This window comes from Lissotriton helveticus, chromosome 6 (assembly GCF_964261635.1).
Source record: "Lissotriton helveticus chromosome 6, aLisHel1.1, whole genome shotgun sequence".
Lineage (NCBI taxonomy): Eukaryota > Metazoa > Chordata > Amphibia > Caudata > Salamandridae > Lissotriton > Lissotriton helveticus.
In genome coordinates, this window is record NC_136067.1 from 649,401,936 (window position 1) to 649,423,309 (window position 21,374).

At 44.3% G+C, this 21,374-nt stretch overlaps 1 protein-coding gene across 1 annotated transcript in view; it reads left to right on the plus strand.

The window, feature by feature from the left end:
* Positions 1–21,374, plus strand: part of LOC144762435 (dynein axonemal heavy chain 5-like) — a 1,437,549-nt gene that overhangs the window by 556,840 nt on the left and 859,335 nt on the right. The gene's annotated exons all lie outside the window — the stretch shown is intronic.

The following is a 21,374-nucleotide window of genomic DNA, read 5'->3' on the forward strand; positions in this document are numbered from 1 at the left end:
TCTTGCTCCAAAATAGTACGCCCATTATAAAGACGCATGGGGGGAGTACCTCTAAGGCTGTATCTCCTGCCATTGAGGTTTTTAAATTCAAGGCCCAGTCAGCTGCCTTGTTTGGAGCTGAAATATGGGGACCCTATTGCAAACGTAATTTCAAAATTGGAGAAAATAATTTCTTTCAGAAATTATTGTCTCTTCCAAATGGGACCCCGTTGATTCCAGTAATACTGGATTTGAATCTGAAACAAACTGATAATCATGCTGTATTGCGCCCCCTTTTATTTTGGGTAAGAATCTGGTCAACAATGGAGCTTGTACATTATAAAAAAGGTTTACAGGAGATAATGAGTGCTGGACTTTATAAGGCTATACCATGGTTCCAACACGTGTCAACCTGGTTAGACAAAATAGGATTATTACACTATTGGGAGGAGCCTTTAGAACTGACTGTGGCATGTAGCAAGGTAGTTAAGTCATCTTTCTGGACTTACTTTAACAGCAAATTGCTACATGATTCTAATTTAGGCCCTTTAACATCATCATTTCTCCTGTTCAAAGACATAGCTCAGTTTGAACCGTTTCTAGATGAGGTGTGTCCGCAAACTGCAAAATCCTGGTACCTGAAATTTAGATACGAGGTTTTACAAGCAAATAATAATAAATCCAAATGGCACAGTAACCTTGATGACAAGGATTACGATAAGTGTACGTTTTGCAAAAATGTGGTCGAGGTGAAGGAAGATACTGCACACATATTCTTTTTCTGCCCCCTATATGACACTCCAAGAAAAAAATGGATTAAACCGCTCTGCAATAACTTAAATATTAGACACTGTAGAGAGGCTGAGCGTCTATTGAGGACTGATACCACGCAAATGGTAGTTTTTTGTGAATCCAGATTCTTGTATAATGTGAAGATTATTAGAGCCAGAATTGGTTTGAAACTGTAATACTATACCATGTAATTCTAGTAAATAATTGACATATTTTGCATTTGCATTTTAAATTTGTAAAGAACCCAGTGATGAATTTTTCTTTAACCTCTAAAAATTGAAATCAGTGGAGTTACCAGATATCATATATTTTGATAATTGTAATTATGAGGAGTGCGACCGAAGGATTTTAACAAGTTTAATTTGCCTATTTTTATTGTTTTAAAATATTTTTATTGTATTTATTCTGATAATTGCTTTTAATTGTACATTAAGGATGGACCATGATATTGTGCTTTCTAATCAATATGTCAAAATCAACTGTCGATTAAGTGTGTGGTGGAAATGTTTATCTTATTTTTTTCTTTTATGTGCTTTTATGGTCTAAAAGACCGAAATAAAGTTATATTGATTGAATTGTCATCTTGAGAAGCCTGCCAGTAGACACAATATATGAACCAAATATCATATTTCTCTTACTCCCAGAGAAGTCAATAGGTCAAAATTCAGAGCATTCTGAGCCTTTGATTCACTCCTATGTTGTCTCTTAGTTGCATTGGAAGCATTATGGACAGGGGGCTTCTTGAAAGTAGGCCAAATTAGAAAGACAAAACTAACTCAAAGTAGATTGACACAGAAATGTATAAGCTATAATTGACTGAGACATGCAGTTAATCAAAAGCACAAATCAGAATATCAGTTGAGGTGATGATTTTTAGGAGAATTTGGAAGGCTATAAAGAGGCAAAAAAAGTATTCTATTTGTATTCAGGAGGTGAGTTAATCTTTTACCAAATTATTCACTTTCTTTGAAGATGTTGACGCCCCTTCAAATGTAATGCATGACACCTAGTTTTGTTTATTTATGCCCTAAAAGAAAAGAGTTTATGGTTATCATAAACCATGAGACAAGATATATTCATCATTTGATTGAGGCTCCCTGCAAAAGTTCCCTTGAGGAGGCCTGTGGAACAGCTCAAGCAAATAACCAGGTTGGATGATTGTCTGCAAAGTAGGCTCTATTTAATCTATTGATTACTACTTCACCTAAATTCAATAACAATTGAGGAAATGCAATCCCATGAATTGTGAGCAGGTCCTCATCTACTCTAGATTTGTGATTGAAAAAGCTGATCTTGATGCCCTATACATAAACCAGTGTTATTAACAACTAGTTGACGCAGGTGAGGTTTCTGAATGTTTTAGAATACACTTGAATCTCTGCTTTTGAAAAAAAACTTCATTGAATCATACCAATATACCAAATTATAGACTGAAATGAAGTGTATACTTTTTGACTAAAGTAATTGACAAAGAAGCACTCTCCAAGTTGGAAAAGAATCTAGAAAGGTAATTTTGCCCTACTGACTGTCAATCAAATGTACATCTCTGTAGACAAGTGGAACAAAAACTGTGTTACTGTGTGTTAAAGAGCATTTATTGGAGACAGGAAAAGCATTGTTGATGGTGATGAATAACCCGTCAGCCTTGTTTGATACAATAGAACATTCCAGTTTGTGGAAAGGCTGAAAGTTATTGCAGGAGTCTCAACCAAACCTCTAAAATGATTGAATTCCTTCGTCCAAAATCAGGCGACGAGGATAATAATCAGGTTAAAGAGTCTCCTTCAAATTCAATACAAATACAATGTTGGCATTCAGGGAATGGCATTGGGTGCCACTATCTGCTACCCCAATCCCAGCGGTCACTCTGCATTCTGAATCCAATGATACATTGCAAACGCGAGATGAACACCCATTACATTACTCATTCCTTTGCAAGTCAGTATTGTTTGCAAAGTGTAGTTTGCAATTCATATAGACCGTTCTGACTCGCAGAGTGCTCTTTGTACATTGCGACCTGTACTTTTGCCGTGGAAGACTTGTTACTGTGCCTATCACAGGATTTGGAATCACAAAAATTCTTAATACATCTGCCCGTCAATGAATTCCTCCCTACAAAAGGTAAACACTTTGGGAGTTCTAAAAATCCAGAAAATCTTTACTCGGCACAATTTTGTTGATCATAAATAAACAGATAATACAAAATACAACATCCATTAAAATTAAAAACAAGTTAAAAACAGTAAAACAATCATACATGGATGAGGAATGTAAATGGAGCAAGTATAATTAATAGAACATACATAGCAAGTGCTATGATTAAATAAAAATACTTTTTCTAATTCCAGTCACTCCCCAAAAATGAGGTAGCACTAAAACATATGATAGGGTCCTCCAATGCACACAGAAAACATAAAGCAACACTATAGTCCCTAGTATTATGTTCCACAAAGATCGGTTTCAACAAGTATTTCCTTATGCTCTCATAAAAGCGACAAAATATTATGAAGTGCAGGGTGCTCTGTTTCAGAATGCTGTCACTTGGGCATAGAGCCATGTCGCAAGGCCACTGATTCATAGTAGGAAAGGCAACTTGATGGGTTACTATACCCAAGTGCAACCTGGTTGAAACGAAGCAGTGTTGGGTATTTGTCACCAGGGACAGGTACAATTGAAAGCCCTCTGGGAAAGCATTCGACAAATATGAAACAACAGTCAGTTTCTTACACTCGACAAGGGCCCTATTTCTAGCCTAGCATCTAAAATGCGCCCTTGACCTCCCTCTTTTGAATAGAAAGCATTCTGAATGGATCTTTAAGCACTGGGGAACTAAGCATTGATTGGGAGATTTAATTTATATACGAGTGCCACAGTATTTTAAAAATAGTCTAATGCCAGACAATCCGATATAATGAATTTTGTGAAGACCGTTTCAGCCCAAATTGAGTACCAGAGTCATTAGCTTAGAGAGCAGGTCCTCAAGGTGAGTTAGGCCCACTTCACTGTGAACCATAGAAGATGGTGTTGAAGTGGGGGTTACACAAGAGGTGCCTAACAAAGGCGTTCTCCTCCACCTGGAGAGGACCACTCAACGTATAACCCTACAAGCCCCTGCCCTACATTGCAGCTGACAAAACTCTGGCCTTATAGATGATAACCATTTTCCTGATAGTATCATTACCGAGCTTGTGGGAGAACCTGAAGACTCCCTTGCACACTTTGCTAATTGTAGAACGAGCATTCTGTTGGGACCATTATTAGAGAAAAAAAATGCCCAACTAATAAAATGAGTTGACCTTCACAACAGGAATGCCCTTAATAAAAAATGTCTTGCACTTCTGGATGTTTTTCCCAAATGACATCACTAATGTTTTGGTAATATTGATGGTTAGTTTTGTGGCCTCCATAAAGTCAGCAAAGGTGTCCATCAGTCTCTGTAGGGCAACAGCAGTCACAGACAGTAGGACCGCGATGTCGGTATACAAAAGCACTGGGACCTAACGACGGCCAACTACAAGCACATCGGCCTGCAGAGTCCAAAGGGTACATCTCCTCCATTTATAAAAAAGGGTGAAGAGGAATGGGGCTAAGACACACCCCTGCACACCCCTGTCTAACTCACCTCTTGATTTTGAAAGGAGGAGAATATTTCCTGTTGCGGCCATAACGGACCTTAGCAGATAAGTTCTTATACAACTGAGACAAGAAAGAGACAATGTTCACTTGGGCCCCAACCGAGAGGAATGTGTGCCACAAGATTGAATGGTCCACTTGTGCTTCGCTGCTAAGAACAGCGAAGCACAAGTGGAAAGAACCTGGCTTGGTCTTGATATATTTGCCAAATAGTAGGTCTAAATGTATGCACTGCTCCACTGTCCCCTGGCCCCCTACTGAGCCCATACTGGGCTTCCAAATGAATGGACTTATCGATGGCCCATGGTTCAAATCTCTGCAAAAGAACCCTGCCCATCAGCTTCTCAGGGGAGTCCAGAAGGACATGGGGTGGTAGCACTTTGGGTCAGATCTGACTCCCTTCTTGAAAATGGGCACTATGATGGAATCAGCCCAACAGGAAGGTATCATACCCCCAGCTGCCACATAAAACAGTCAAGTTAGATTGGTACCCCATAACTAACCCATGCTTTAAAAGCATCAACCGCAAAAACAACAGTTGATGGACAGAATGCATAACAATATCATACATTCACCCTAGTACAGAGATCTGGGCCTAAATCCATTGTTTTTTGCTCACCATGCCATTTCAGCTTAGACCCAGCCATATGCAAATCAGTCTTGACCATGTGCCCCATGGGAACAGTCCAGACCGAACTGCCAACCCAGGTCCTCCCTGGACTGGAAACAAGCATCCTAAGACCGGTTTCGGGCTTTCAGCCCTCATCAGCCAGGATAGCTTGATTCCAGTGGCATGGAGAGCACAGGACTCACGTCTGAGCATACCCGTCCCACTCGGGGTGACAAATGCAAAAACAACAGTTGATGGACAGAATGCAGAACAATGTCACATTCACCCCAGTACAGAGATCTGGGCCTAAATCCATCATTTTTTGTTCACCGTGCCATTCCAGTTTAGACTCAGCCATATGCAAATCAGTCTTGACCCTATGCCCCATGGGAACAGTCCAGCCTGAACTGCCAAGCCAGGTCCTCCCTGGACTCGAAACAAGCACCCCAGGACCAGTTTTGGGCTTTCGGCCCTCATCAGCCAGGATAGTTTGATTCCAGTGGCATGGAGAGCACAGGACTCACGTCTGAGCATACCCGTCCCACTCGGGGTAACAAATGCAAAAACAACAGTTGATGGACAGAATGCAGAACAATGTCATACATTCACCCCAGTACAGAGATCTGGGCCTAAATCCATCGTTTTTCTGCTCACCATGCCATTCCAGTTTAGACCCAGCCATATGCAAATCAGTCTTGACCCTGTGCCCCATGGGAACAGTCCAGACCGAACTACCAAGCCAGGTCCTCCCTGGACTGGAAACAAGCATCCTAAGACCGGTTTCGGGTTTTCAGCCCTCATCAGCCAGGATAGCTTGATTCCAGTGGCATGGAGAGCACGGGACTCACGTCTGAGCATACCCGTCCCACTCGGGGTGACAAATGCAAAAACAACAGTTGATGGACAGAATGCAGAACAATGTCACATTCACCCCAGTACAGAGATCTGGGCCTAAATCCATCATTTTTTGTTCACCGTGCCATTCCAGTTTAGACTCAGCCATATGCAAATCAGTCTTGACCCTGTGCCCCATGGGAACAGTCCAGCCCGAACTGCCAAGCCAGGTCCTCCCTGGACTCGAAACAAGCATCCTAAGACCAGTTTTGGGCTTTCGGCCCTCATCAGCCAGGATAGTTTGATTCCAGTGGCATGGAGAGCACAGGACTCACGTCTGAGCATACCCGTCCCACTCGGGGTAACAAATGCAAAAACAACAGTTGATGGACAGAATGCAGAACAATGTCATACATTCACCCCAGTACAGAGATCTGGGCCTAAATCCATCGTTTTTCTGCTCACCATGCCATTCCAGTTTAGACCCAGCCATATGCAAATCAGTCTTGACCCTGTGCCCCATGGGAACAGTCCAGCCCGAACTGCCAAGCCAGGTCGTCCCTGGACTGGAAACAAGCATCCTAGGACCGGTTTTGGGCTTTCAGCCCTCATCAGCCAGGATAGTTTGATTCCAGTGGCATGGAGAGCACAGGACTCACGTCTGAGTATACCCGTCCCACTCGGGGTAACAAATGCAAAAACAACAGTTGATGGACAGAATGCAGAACAATGTCATACATTCACCCCAGTACAGAGATCTGGGCCTAAATCCATCGTTTTTCTGCTCACCATGCCATTCCAGTTTAGACCCAGCCATATGCAAATCAGTCTTGACCCTGTGCCCCATGGGAACAGTCCAGACCGAACTACCAAGCCAGGTCCTCCCTGGACTGGAAACAAGCATCCTAAGACCGGTTTCGGGTTTTCAGCCCTCATCAGCCAGGATAGCTTGATTCCAGTGGCATGGAGAGCACGGGACTCACGTCTGAGCATACCCGTCCCACTCGGGGTGACAAATGCAAAAACAACAGTTGATGGACAGAATGCAGAACAATGTCACATTCACCCCAGTACAGAGATCTGGGCCTAAATCCATCATTTTTTGTTCACCGTGCCATTCCAGTTTAGACTCAGCCATATGCAAATCAGTCTTGACCCTGTGCCCCATGGGAACAGTCCAGCCCGAACTGCCAAGCCAGGTCCTCCCTGGACTCGAAACAAGCATCCTAAGACCAGTTTTGGGCTTTCGGCCCTCATCAGCCAGGATAGTTTGATTCCAGTGGCATGGAGAGCACAGGACTCACGTCTGAGCATACCCGTCCCACTCGGGGTAACAAATGCAAAAACAACAGTTGATGGACAGAATGCAGAACAATGTCATACATTCACCCCAGTACAGAGATCTGGGGCTAAATCCATCGTTTTTCTGCTCACCATGCCATTCCAGTTTAGACCCAGCCATATGCAAATCAGTCTTGACCCTGTGCCCCATGGGAACAGTCCAGCCCGAACTGCCAAGCCAGGTCGTCCCTGGACTGGAAACAAGCATCCTAGGACCGGTTTTGGGCTTTCAGCCCTCATCAGCCAGGATAATTACAAAAAGGGGGTGGTGATGGACAGAGTATCTGAGTTAATCAGAACACTCCTACCCAGTCAACAGATCGGGGCTTGATCCATCACCGTTTTTTAGCTCACTGCACCATCCCAGTTCAGAACCTGGCTATATGCAAATTAGTCTGTCCCTGGCCCAGTGCATCATGGGAACAGGGCAGACCAAACTACCAAGCCAATTCTTCACTGGCAAGGAAACAAGCTTCCGGGGACCGGTTTCTGGCATTACAGCCGTCTTCGGCCCGGCTTGCTTGAATCCTGATGGTGCAATGAGCAAGGGACTCATGTCTGAGCATACCCTTCCACACTCATGGTGGCCAAAATAATTACAAAAAGGGGGTGGTGATGGACAGAGTATCTGAGTTAATCAGAACACTCCTACCCAGTCAACAGATCAGGGCTTGATCCATCACCGTTTTTTAGCTCACTGCACCATCCCAGTTCAGAACCTGGCTATATGCAAATTAGTCTGTCCCTGGCCCAGTGCATCATGGGAACAGGGCAGACCAAACTACCAAGCCAATTCTTCACTGGCAAGGAAACAAGCTTCCGGGGACCGGTTTCTGGCATTACAGCCGTCTTCGGCCCGGCTTGCTTGAATCCTGATGGTGCAATGAGCAAGGGACTCATGTCTGAGCATACCCTTCCACACTCATGGTGGCCAAAATAATTACAAAAAGGGGGTGGTGATGGACAGAGTATCTGAGTTAATCAGAACACTCCTACCCAGTCAACAGATCAGGGCTTGATCCATCACCGTTTTTTAGGTCACTGCACCATCCCAGTTCAGAACCTGGCTATATGCAAATTAGTCTGTCCCTGGCCCAGTGCATCATGGGAACAGGGCAGACCAAACTACCAAGCCAAGTCTTCACTGGCAAGGAAACAAGCTTCCGGGGACCGGTTTCTGGCATTGCAGCCGTCTTCGGCCCGGCTTGCTTGAATCCTGATGGTGCAATGAGCAAGGGACTCATGTCTGAGCATACCCTTCCACACTCATGGTGGCCAAAATAATTACAAAAAGGGGGTGGTGATGGACAGAGTATCTGAGTTAATCAGAACACTCCTACCCAGTCAACAGATCAGGGCTTGATCCATCACCGTTTTTTAGCTCACTGCACCATCCCAGTTCAGAACCTGGCTATATGCAAATTAGTCTGTCCCTGGCCCAGTGCATCATGGGAACAGGGCAGACCAAACTACCAAGCCAATTCTTCACTGGCAAGGAAACAAGCTTCCGGGGACCGGTTTCTGGCATTACAGCCGTCTTCGGCCCGGCTTGCTTGAATCCTGATGGTGCAATGAGCAAGGGACTCATGTCTGAGCATACCCTTCCACACTCATGGTGGCCAAAATAATTACAAAAAGGGGGTGGTGATGGACAGAGTATCTGAGTTAATCAGAACACTCCTACCCAGTCAACAGATCAGGGCTTGATCCATCACAGTTTTTTAGCTCACTGCACCATCCCAGTTCAGAACCTGGCTATATGCAAATTAGTCTGTCCCTGGCCCAGTGCATCATGGGAACAGGGCAGACCAAACTACCAAGCCAATTCTTCACTGGCAAGGAAACAAGCTTCCGGGGACCGGTTTCTGGCATTACAGCCGTCTTCGGCCCGGCTTGCTTGAATCCTGATGGTGCAATGAGCAAGGGACTCATGTCTGAGCATACCCTTCCACACTCATGGTGGCCAAAATAATTACAAAAAGGGGGTGGTGATGGACAGAGTATCTGAGTTAATCAGAACACTCCTACCCAGTCAACAGATCAGGGCTTGATCCATCACCGTTTTTTAGCTCACTGCACCATCCCAGTTCAGAACCTGGCTATATGCAAATTAGTCTGTCCCTGGCCTAGTGCATCATGGGAACAGGGCAGACCAAACTACCAAGCCAATTCTTCACTGGCAAGGAAACAAGCTTCCGGGGACCGGTTTCTGGCATTACAGCCGTCTTCGGCCCGGCTTGCTTGAATCCTGATGGTGCAATGAGCAAGGGACTCATGTCTGAGCATACCCTTCCACACTCATGGTGGCCAAAATAATTACAAAAAGGGGGTGGTGATGGACAGAGTATCTGAGTTAATCAGAACACTCCTACCCAGTCAACAGATCAGGGCTTGATCCATCACTGTTTTTAAGCTCACTGCACCATCCCAGTTCAGAACCTGGCTATATGCAAATTAGTCTGTCCCTGGCCCAGTGCATCATGGGAACAGGGCAGACCAAACTACCAAGCCAATTCTTCACTGGCAAGGAAACAAGCTTCCGGGGACCGGTTTCTGGCATTACAGCCGTCTTCGGCCCGGCTTGCTTGAATCCTGATGGTGCAATGAGCAAGGGACTCATGTCTGAGCATACCCTTCCACACTCATGGTGGCCAAAATAATTACAAAAAGGGGGTGGTGATGGACAGAGTATCTGAGTTAATCAGAACACTCCTACCCAGTCAACAGATCAGGGCTTGATCCATCACCGTTTTTTAGCTCACTGCACCACCCCAGTTCAGAACCTGGCTATATGCAAATTAGTCTGTCCCTGGCCCAGTGCATCATGGGAACAGGGCAGACCAAACTACCAAGCCAATTCTTCACTGGCAAGGAAACAAGCTTCCGGGGACCGGTTTCTGGCATTACAGCCGTCTTCGGGCCGGCTTGCTTGAATCCTGATGGTGCAATGAGCAAGGGACTCATGTCTGAGCATACCCTTCCACACTCATGGTGGCCAAAATAATTACAAAAAGGGGGTGGTGATGGACAGAGTATCTGAGTTAATCAGAACACTCCTACCCAGTCAACAGATCAGGGCTTGATCCGTCACCGTTTTTTAGCTCACTGCACCATCCCAGTTCAGAACCTGGCTATATGCAAATTAGTCTGTCCCTGGCCCAGTGCATCATGGGAACAGGACAGACCAAACTACCAAGCCAATTCTTCACTGGCAAGGAAACAAGCTTCCGGGGACCGGTTTCTGGCATTACAGCCGTCTTCGGCCCGGCTTGCTTGAATCCTGATGGTGCAATGAGCAAGGGACTCATGTCTGAGCATACCCTTCAAGATTGTTGTGTATGCGGAACCCCGCAAAAACATCCCCTGATGAGGCACACCAATTGGGATCACTCGCAGGTGCTTCAAAGTTTTTTAATTTCTTTGTATAGTTGTATACAGGTAATCCCCTTAGGGGTAATTAGCTTCGATATTAAACATCATATCGTAAGATGATCAGAGTCATAATCCATATGGGTTTAAACATTGAGCTCCAATGCATTTCGGGCTTGACAGCCCTTGGTCACGGAGAGCTGAGGAGGAAGCGAAAGAAAGGAACGAGTAAGGCGGTGTGCTAAAACAATATAACGTTCAGGGTCGTGGAAAATTTTACAGTGAGGTAATATAAAGTGCACTCGTGCGTGGACAGTTGGTGAAGTTAGTCTAAGTTAAGGTGCTGGGTCGGTGAGATAATTTAAAGTGCACTAGTGCGTGGACACTTGGTAAAGGTGCTCGAAGTTAAGGTGCTGGGTCGGGTGGGTGGTAGAGGTAATACCGCTAGTGACATGGGAAGACTCACAAAATATTATATAACTATAATTTAGGTTCTTACTTCATGGAGACGCGTAGCGTCCTGAGACATTCACCGTCGGTCATCCGTTTGCCGTCTAAACCGCGTATGACGCGGCCGGCTACATATTAACATGGACATAGATGACGGACTCGTCCCGTGGGGAGCGGGGCCATCTTTGAGTGGTGAAATCTTATTGGACCAAGAGTGTTACCGTGATAAACGTAAACAGGCGAGTGTTGGCGCATACTGATAAATAAACACGGGAGAGATAGACAAGATAAAGTAGTGAGAAGTAGTGAAATCTTCCTAGATCGAGAATGGTGACATAATAAACGTTAAGGAACATATGTGAACAAATACAGGTAAAAAGGTAAAAAGATACAGGTGACAAAATGAAGAGGGTAAAGGGCAAGGTGATATTCATTCTTTATCACAGTTACTTCACAGTCGATGACCAATGGTTTTTGCAACTCTCTGGGATGGCCATGGGAACTTCGAGCACCTTTACCAAGTGTCCACGCACTAGTGCACTTTAAATTATCTCACCCAGCACCTTAACTTAGACTAACTTCACCAACTGTCCACGCACGAGTGCACTTTATATTACCTCACTGTAAAATTTTCCACGACCCTGAACGTTATATTGTTTTAGCACACCGCCTTACTCGTTCCTTTCTTTCGCTTCCTCCTCAGCTCTCCGTGACCAAGGGCTGTCAAGCCCGAAATGCATTGGAGCTCAATGTTTAAACCCATATGGATTATGACTCTGATCATCTTACGATATGATGTTTAATATCGAAGCTAATTACCCCTAAGGGGATTACCTGTATACAACTATACAAAGAAATTAAAAAACTTTGAAGCACCTGCGAGTGATCCCAATTGGTGTGCCTCATCAGGGGATGTTTTTGCGGGGTTCCGCATACACAACAATCTTGATATTTGAAGGTGTTCCAGACGGATAACACCACCCTACGAGGGCACCCAGAATTTTCTAGCATTACATTGAACTATCTACTTACTCTCCACGTAGTGCACCCTGCGATTGCCAATATTCGTCTGAGCATACCCTTCCACACTCATGGTGGCCAAAATAATTACAAAAAGGGGGTGGTGATGGACAGAGTATCTGAGTTAATCAGAACACTCCTACCCAGTCAACAGATCAGGGCTTGATCCATCACCGTTTTTTAGCTCACTGCACCATCCCAGTTCAGAACCTGGCTATATGCAAATTAGTCTGTCCCAGGCCCAGTGCATCATGGGAACAGGGCAGACCAAACAACCAAGCCAATTCTTCACTGGCAAGGAAACAAGCTTCCGGGGACCGGTTTCTGGCATTACAGCCGTCTTCGGCCCGGCTTGCTTGAATCCTGATGGTGCAATGAGCAAGGGACTCATGTCTGAGCATACCCTTCCACACTCATGGTGGAAGGGTATGCTCGTATATTGGTCTGCCCTGTTCCCATGATGCACTGGGCCAGGGTCAGACTAATTTGCATGTAGCCAGGTTCTGAACTGGGATGGTGCAGTGAGCTAAAAAACGGTGATGGATCAAGCCCTGATCTTTTGACTGGGTAGGAGTGTTCTGCTTAATTCAGATACTCTGTCCATCACCACCCCCCTTTTTGAATCGTTTTGGCCACCACAAGTGTGGAAGGGTATGCTCAGATGTGAGTCCCTTGCTCACTGCACCATCAGGATTCAAGCAAGCCGGGCCGAAGACGGCTGTAATGCCAGAAACCGGTCCCCGGAAGCTTGTTTCCTTTCCAGTAAAGAATTGGCTTGGTAGTTTGGTCTGCCCTGTTCCCATGATGCACTGGGCCAGGGTCAGACTAATTTGCATGTAGCCAGGTTCTGAACTGGGATGGTGCAGTGAGCTAAAAAACGGTGATGGATCAAGCCCTGATCTTTTGACTGGGTAGGAGTGTTCTGCTTAATTCAGATACTCTGTCCATCACCACCCTCCTTTTTGAATCGTTTTGGCCACCACAAGTGTGGAAGGGTATGCTCAGATGTGAGTCCCTTGCTCACTGCACCATCAGGATTCAAGCAAGCCGGGCCGAAGACGGCTGTAATGCCAGAAACCGGTCCCCGGAATCTTGTTTCCTTTCCAGTAAAGAATTGGCTTGGTAGTTTGGTCTGCCCTGTTCCCATGATGCACTGGGCCAGGGTCAGACTAATTTGCACGTAGCTAGGTTCTGAACTGGGATGGTGCAGTGAGCTAAAAAACGGTGATGGATCAAGCCCTGATATTTTGACTGGGTAGGAGTGTTCTGCTTAATTCAGATACTCTGTCCATCACCACCCCCCTTTTTGAATCGTTTTGGCCACCACAAGTGTGGAAGGGTATGCTCAGATGTGAGTCCCTTGCTCACTGCACCATCAGGATTCAAGCAAGCCGGGCCGAAGACGGCTGTAATGCCAGAAACCGGTCCCCGGAAGCTTGTTTCCTTTCCAGTAAAGAATTGGCTTGGTAGTTTGGTCTGCCCTGTTCCCATGATGCACTGGGCCAGGGTCAGACAAATTTGCATGTAGCCAGGTTCTGAACTGGGATGGTGCAGTGAGCTAAAAAACGGTGATGGATCAAGCCCTGATCTTTTGACTGGGTAGGAGTGTTCTGCCTAATTCAGATACTCTGTCCATCACCACCCCCCTTTTTGAATCGTTTTGGCCACCACAAGTGTGGAAGGGTATGCTCAGATGTGAGTCCCTTGCTCACTGCACCATCAGGATTCAAGCAAGCCGGGCCGAAGACGGCTGTAATGCCAGAAACCAGTCCCCGGAAGCTTGTTTCCTTTCCAGTAAAGAATTGGCTTGGTAGTTTGGTCTGCCCTGTTCCCATGATGCACTGGGCCAGGGTCAGACTAATTTGCATGTAGCCAGGTTCTGAACTGGGATGGTGCAGTGAGCTAAAAAACGGTGATGGATCAAGCCCTGATCTTTTGACTGGGTAGGAGTGTTCTGCTTAATTCAGATACTCTGTCCATCACCACCCCCCTTTTTGAATCGTTTTGGCCACCACAAGTGTGCAAGGGTATGCTCAGATGTGAGTCCCTTGCTCACTGCACCATCAGGATTCAAGCAAGCCGGGCCGAAGACGGCTGTAATGCCAGAAACCGGTCCCCGGAAGCTTGTTTCCTTTCCAGTAAAGAATTGGCTTGGTAGTTTGGTCTGCCCTGTTCCCATGATGCACTGGGCCACGGTCAGACTAATTTGCATGTAGCCAGGTTCTGAACTGGGATGGTGCAGTGAGCTAAAAAACGGTGATGGATCAAGCCCTGATCTTTTGACTGGGTAGGAGTGTTCTGCTTAATTCAGATACTCTGTCCATCACCACCCCCCTTTTTGAATCGTTTTGGCCACCACAAGTGTGGAAGGGTATGCTCAGATGTGAGTCCCTTGCTCACTGCACCATCAGGATTCAAGCAAGCCGGGCCGAAGACGGCTGTAATGCCAGAAACCGGTCCCCGGAAGCTTGTTTCCTTTCCAGTAAAGAATTGGCTTGGTAGTTTGGTCTGCCCTGTTCCCATGATGCACTGGGCCAGGGTCAGACTAATTTGCATGTAGCCAGGTTCTGAACTGGGATGGTGCAGTGAGCTAAAAAACGGTGATGGATCAAGCCCTGATCTTTTGACTGGGTAGGAGTGTTCTGCTTAATTCAGATACTCTGTCCATCACCACCCCCCTTTTTGACTCATCAGCCAGGATAGCTTGATTCCAGTGGCATGGAGAGCACGGTACTCACGTCTGAGCATACCCGTCCCACTCGGGGTGACAAATTCAAATACAACAGTTGATGGACAGAATGCAGAACAATGTCATACATTCACCCCAGTGCAGAGATCTGAGCCTAAATCCATCCTTTTTTTGCTCACCATGCCATTTCAGTTTAGACCCATCCATATGCAAATCCGTCTTGACCCTAGCTGTGCCCCATGGGAACAGTCCAGCCCGAACTGCCAACCAGCACCCCATCAGGACCAAGGGCTTTAACCCGGTGCAACTTTCTAAGTCTAGCAGGACCTCATCCAAGGTGAATACAAGAGTCCTGCTACTGGTTAGATGGACACTCATACAATCATCCGCTGATACCAAATGGCTCCACTCAGGTCGTTGCTCCTGGGAGAAGCAGATCTTTGAAAAATTATCATCATGTGCTTGGAGAGGGACAAACAAAGATAATTTAGGCACAGTCATTCTTTAAAAAAGGGGCATTAACCATGTTCTAAAACAAATTAGCATCATTGGTCTCTACTGCATGGGCCAGATTTAACCAGGCCTCTTTCCTCATCACCTATTTCCTGAAGGCTAAAGTCATGTTAAATTGTATTCTTAGTTGCTTAATCACAGTGTATTCCTTCAGCGTTTTAGATGCCTGTGTACATGAATGATCAAACCAACCATGTCTCTTGGAGGTCCTGGGTATAGTAGATCGTGTCAATAAACAATTAGGTGTCCTAACAATGATTTCAAAAGTGTGAACCATCCGAACGTGGCCCACCTCAAAGCCCAAATAATATTTAAACTTCGTACATTTGTGACTTACAGCTTCCGCATTACACACAAGGGATCAACCCCATACCATTTAATACGGACGTCGTTAGGCCTAACAGGGACAACACTTGCTACATGAGGGGAGACTTTACGGCTGTCACCATGAAAAAAACAAAGATAAGACAATTGGATTATGATCACTCGTTACAGTTTGAATTACTTCATATCTGGAAACAAAGTAACTCACAGTAGAGGTAATTAAAATGTGGTCAATTGTAGTATTTGCACCTCTACCAATGAAAGAATAAAGCTAGCGATTCAATATATTACAATTCTCAAACAGCAAAAGATCATATTTAGACATTAAAGAATTTAAGGACTTCCCATTGGCGTTGTGACGAAAGTGTGAAACACCCAGACACACTGTGTTTGTAATACCACACACACTCCTCACCGGGAGGGATCATTTATGTATATTAAAACCACCAGCTCATAAAAAACGGCAATTGTAATGATTTACCTGCAGAAATGCATCTAAGTCAACATCAAGGACGGAAACAACATCACAGAGGGTGGAATCAAACAAATTGACTATCATTAAATCCGACCTGCCCCAAAAGGACAAAAACACAAATTTATAATCGGGGAAAGCAACAGCAGGCCTTCTAATAATAACAGGTAACAAATTTGAAATTAAGATCTGCAAACAACTTTTATTGCAACTTTATGGTGATGGGAAAGCATCAGTAAAGAGGAAAAAAATACCTTCAACATGAGTACGTTCCACACGCCAGGTTTGCTAGAGGCAGATTATATGTGACATAGAGGTAATGTTATGCCAGTCTGGGGCTGTTAATTTGTTTTGAAACCAGAGATTTTCCATGAAGTAAAATGGCAAATCCCATTATTGACAGAACTAGTTGGTTTTACAGGTAGATCAGAGGGACATACCCCCAGATTCATCAAGAACACATTTTGCTAATCCTTAATAGTGAAAAATACCGAATCGCTATTAAGGAATAGCAAAATGCTATGCATCAAGAAATCGCTAAAAAAATAGCGATTTCTAGTAATTCCTTAATTGCGACTCGCAAATTGCGAGTTGCAATTAAGGAATATCTCTCCATTCATTCCTATGGGCCTAGAGGCCCATAGGAATGAATGGGAAGACAATCTCAATTTGCTATTCGCAATTAGCGATTCGCAAATTGAGATTGCGATTTCATGGGTGCAGGGGTGTCCAAAGGACACCCTGTTGCACCCCTGAAATGATGTGTGCACATATGTGGAAAGACAGTGGGTTACCCAATCGACCCTCGCGCGCTTGGGCTGATAATTAATTATAGAAGACGGTGTGCCAGCAAGGGAATTTGTTTTATCTGAATCAATCACAGATTATAGACATATAAGTTAATCAATTCTTGTTGTCTATCCAACCCAAATGGTATCTGTTTGCTATTATTTGAGTCTCACTGCTCAAAATGAAGAAACAAATCAATAGAATGAAATAAATTGCTACACGGAAGTTGATTTTATGAAAAAATGTATTATTTTCATGTATTTTGAAGGGTACAGTTAAATAATTAAAGTATTTGTAATCTCGCGAGACCACGTCGGGTTCGAGAGAGTTGGCTTTGCTGTGAGTCAAGATACACCAAGTGCACGATAAACCTACGAGATACTTCAATGTGAATTCGTCGCTCAGGTTCTAAGAAATTAAATAGACAAAACAGATCTAAGAATCGTGAAGACAGAGGCACACTCACGAACAATTTACGAGTTGGTAACACCATAGAGATCTTTCCAGGGGGTCACATTTCTATGCAATTATTGATTGTCCTGAAGATGGTCTTAAGGAGTCAACAATTGGGGGTGTGGTTCGGTAAGAACCTTAAGTTTGAGGACCATATAAATAAAGTCACGGGGGTCTGTTTTTCTACCTTAAAGACTCTACGCAGGTTCTTCCCTCTTTTACTGAAAGAAGCTAAAGAGACTGTTATTCGGGCGTTAATACTCTCTAGGTTGGATTACGCGAATGGACTGTTTTCTGGTTTGCCGGCTTACCTGATTCACCGTCTTCAGGTTATTCAGAATGCCGCTGCCAGACTTTTGTTTAATGTCCCAAGGCGTTCCAGTGCTCGTCCCCTTCTCCGTGCTCTTCACTGGCTCCCAGTTGCTCACAGGATTTTGTTTAAAATTCTAGTGTTGGCATATCGAGCTATCCACCAAGCTGGCCCTGTCTACCTGAGAAAAAAGTTCTACCTGTATGTCCCTAACCGCCCTCTGCGATCGGCCAATTTGTGCCAAATGTCTGTTCCCAAGTTCAAATTCTCCAGACTCGGCGGCCAATCAATCTCAGTGAGAGCAGCAAAATCCTGGAATACTCTTCCTCTTTTTTTAAAAACTGCATCGACTCTTAGTGCTTTCAAGAAAGGCCTTAAAACCCACCTCTTCAATATCACTGTCTAAAAACTCCCTATTATCAGTATTTCCAGATATTTTGTTCTCCCCCACACTGCTCTGCCTTCAACGCGCCAGGATACTATTTTTTTTAGTAATAGAGCGCGTTATAAAAGCTTTAAAATAAATAAATAAACAACTATAAGACCGAAACGTCGACCAAATTGTCCAGATCGTTTTCATTTTAATTAAATCTACGCAACGTCATTCCTTCTGTGTAACATAAGAGTCGTTGATGATAACTTTTGCAGGACTGGACTTCAGTTCAGATGGATTAATGGAGTGATTGATTTAATTCCTGTTCATTTGAAATATTTTGTATATTCAATTTTAATTATTTAACTGTACCCTTCAAAATGCATAAAAATAATCAATTTTTTCATAAAATCAACTTCCCGTGTAGCAATTTCTTTCATTCTATTGATTTGTTTCTTCATCTTGAGCAGTGAGACTCAAATAATAGCAAACAGATACCATTTGGGTTGGATAGACAACAAGAATTGATTAACCTATATGTCTATAATCTGTGATTGATTCAGATAAAACAAATTCTCTTGCTGGCACACCGTCTTCTATAATTAATTGTGTGCACATAGGTTGCGCACACACATGCCCTTGGGGCATGTGTGTGTACCACATGAAACTTTGAAATATGCACTTTAGTGCATTTTTCAAAGTTTTTGCAAATTACCATGAAGTTGTACTTCACGGTAATTTGCGTGCCCTAATAGCGAATTCGCTATTTTTTTCACTTTCATGCATTGCATTTAAGGAATCTCAATTTAAGATTCCTTAAATACAAAGAATCGCAATTTAGCGAATTCTTAATTAGCCATTTTTGCATTTGGGATGATGCATCCCAAATGTAAAAATACCGCTCGCAAAGGGCCAGATTCTCAGAATCTGGCCCTTTGCGAGCGTATTTTTGTTTGATCAATCTGGCTGTAAATGGTATCAACTGGACTGCCTTAGATGGCAAAGAGGGGTTAAAGGGAGCAGGAACAGAGAAATAAGCCGTAGTCACAAAATTAAGGCAGGGGGAATGAGGGGTATGAGCAGTAGGGCCATCCAAACAAGTGAATTTCGTCAGCCTTGGAAACCTGGAAAATAACCCTGGGACAGAAGAGGAACATTTATCATTATCGCAACATTAGAAAAACAGGCAGGAGGTAATTTAATAGTAACTTTGTTGAAACATCTCCCTTGTTAATTTGAACCCCCTAGTCCTTGTAAACTGAGCTGAATTCCCCAAGAGGGCTTTAGGGGCAAAAAGCTACTATGGGTCCTAATCGGACTGTTAGTACCAATCATTTGAGGCTGGTTGGGTAGTGAGCCCACTCACATTTGAATTCCCCGTCTGAGTATGGAGCCCAGCCATGCTGCAGGCCCCAGAGGCAACCTGAGAATGGAAGTGCTGTGAAAGATGACAATGAAGGGCAAGAAGAGTGTGACCCAAAGCCTATCATTTGAAGAATTAGAAGGAAGATTGTGCTAATTTGGGGACGAGACGAGACACAGGTGCAAAACCCCTTGGGCCGTTGCTTGAGTAGGTTGGGCTTCTAACCTATCAGGTGTGATGGAAAGTCCTAACTTAATATTATATAAAAGTTCTTTGATGGCCTTAACCGGGCCTAAATAGGGGATAGCAAACTTTCAACAACACTGTTCACACAGTCTGATAATTTCCCCTGGAAAAAGTTTATGTCCAGCACAGCGGATGTAGTAGATTCTGCCCAGGATCAGCAGGAGAAGTTGCGAGAGGAGGTGATGACTCACGCAATTGCCCCTGGGGAGGCACCAAGACAGCACCTCATACAACCTGAGAGTCTGTCTCTAAAGGTGAAATTGTCCCAGGACCTGCAGCCATAGTAGCAGATAAGCGGCACTCCACATGTTCTATCTCCTTGCTTAATGAGCCCACTGCACGTTTAATGTTCCCATCCAGGGAAGAGTTAGGACCAGGCTTAAAAGGTACAGAGGCTTTGCGTTTCACTATCGTAGAAAGAAAATGATGAAACAGTATCAAAAGCAATAAAAACAACAGTACCTCTGTAACTTGAGAATTTAAGACCACGGGGTGGCCCACTAGTCGCCTGGGCTTTCCCGGTTATGCGCCTGGGCACTTCCAGCGGTCTCACATCACTTAAGAGCGTGGCGATGGAGCCCTCCTTCTGGGATCAGGCAAAGGATCTTGGGGCTTGTAGTTCCTTGAGCAAGTCCCAAAAAGTGCAAAGTGTGGTTAGCTGCCCCATATGTGCTGTGGTGCTTAAATAATGGAATTCTGCATTATTCCCTGGTTGGGGGGGGCTAGGGCCGGGTTTGGGAGGGGGGAGTAGTTTTTAGGGAGGGGTTAATTTTAGTGCTCAGGTGGGCATAATTTTTAGAGCTTAGGGTTGGAGTGGGCTAGGGTTCCACAAGTTTAGGGCTCAGGTCCTGTTTCAGTTTCGTGTTTATAGGATTTGGCGAGGTTTGGCTAGGTGAGGTTAAGGCTCAGGGCACGTTTCATGCATAAAGGAGTTGGCAAGGTTTGGCCCCAATTTGGTGTGTTTGAGATAAAAGTCGAACCCTTTCCTGTGATTCGATTGGGATGGGGCTTGGTGAGGTAGTCAGGGACAAGTGGGTGTCTAGTGTATGTGTGATTTTTGGGGCTTTACCACGCATATTCCTTTTGTAATCATAACTTTACAACAAAAATCATTGTAAAGGCATGCACGGTAAAGGAATGTATGGTTAAGACACATTCATGGTTGCGTCCGAGTTGTAGAGGCACGCATGGTTCAACCATGTGTGCCTCGGTTATAGAACCTATGGGCTTGCAACTGGATACTGATTCCGCATTTGACTGGGGCATGTTTTGAGCATACCTTCCAAATAACGAAGTGTTATCGGATGTATTAATGAAATTCTAGATGCAACCCACTGAACAATTACTGACCTCTTCCCCTTTGTGAATTGTTGAAAAAGTTTCTGGGGGAGTAGACAGTAGTCCAAGTGCCCACTGCCAAATCCCAGTGAAATTATTTAAAAAAGATTTTTTTTAAAGCAACCATTGGGAACTTTAAAGTTTCCTTTATTTTAAAACGGTCACAAGCTTGATGGTCTGCTGACACTTGCAGGCCACAATCCCTGTGACTTTGAACAAACGAAGAATCTCAATTTCTGATCTACCTAATGAATTCTAGATAGGTCAAATTGTGGCTGGATCCGAATGCTTATTTTATGAATCAATATATTAGTTCATACTTTTAATTTCAAATACGTTTCTGGTCTCAAATTGTTACTAGTTTTGGCAACCAGAACCTTAGTACATCTAGCCCTAAATCATTTTTATGTGATAATGTTTATAATATAATACACTGTATAAGTTGAGTGTGCTGCATTTCCATGAATGACACATTG